This window comes from Hemitrygon akajei, chromosome 7 (genome assembly GCF_048418815.1).
Source record: "Hemitrygon akajei chromosome 7, sHemAka1.3, whole genome shotgun sequence".
Taxonomy (NCBI): domain Eukaryota; kingdom Metazoa; phylum Chordata; class Chondrichthyes; order Myliobatiformes; family Dasyatidae; genus Hemitrygon; species Hemitrygon akajei.
The window spans coordinates 132126567-132127249 of record NC_133130.1 but is presented as its reverse complement, the minus strand read 5'-3'; the positions used below and the strand labels follow the sequence as shown (position 1 = coordinate 132127249).

Genomic DNA, 683 nt, shown 5'->3' with positions numbered 1-683 from the left:
GCCGAAATAGCTCAGTTGGGAGAGCGTTAGACTGAAGATCTAAAGGTCCCTGGTTCAATCCCGGGTTTCGGCATGGGAATGAACATATTTATTGGCACCATGATAGCATTGCAGTTAGTATGACACTATTACAGCTTGTGGCACCAGAGTTCAATTGTGGTATCCTCTGTAAGTAACGTCCTTCCCTTGTACACAGTCCCTCCATCGAAAGGCAGACTGGTTAGTAGGTTAATTGTATTTTAAATTGTCCCACAATTGGTTTGGATTAAATCAGTGGATTCCTGGGTGGAACAGCTGGGTGGAACAGCTGGGTGGGCTGATGGACCTTTTTTGCACTCTATCACTCAACAAAATAAATAATATTCTGTAGTGGTGAGGGACGAGGCGAAGAGCTGTAAAAAGCAGGAGGTTTTCTCAGCGCACGTTGTTTATTGGAGTACTACGCAGATGCAGTAGAGGCGTTCACGTCAGGCAAAAACCTTTAAAAACCCAGTCTGAATAAAAGTGTGGTACCGTCTCGTGGAGCGGTCATCATCAGAGTGGTCTGAGTCAGAGTGGTAAGGCTTTGGCTCAACAGGGCTTTGGCAAGAACAGGCAGGAACAAGGTAAGTAGGTAATATCACTCCTTATTTATTATTTAACTCTGAGAGAATGGGGGTATGTCTACAGGGCCAATGTTCTGT

General features: G+C 44.9%; 1 non-coding gene across 1 annotated transcript; it reads left to right on the top strand.

Annotated features, from left to right (window-relative positions):
* trnaf-gaa (transfer RNA phenylalanine (anticodon GAA)) lies at positions 1-73 on the top strand. Its single transcript has one exon. It is a non-coding gene; the product is annotated as a tRNA-Phe (tRNA).
* Positions 74-683: the final 610 nt, after the last annotated feature.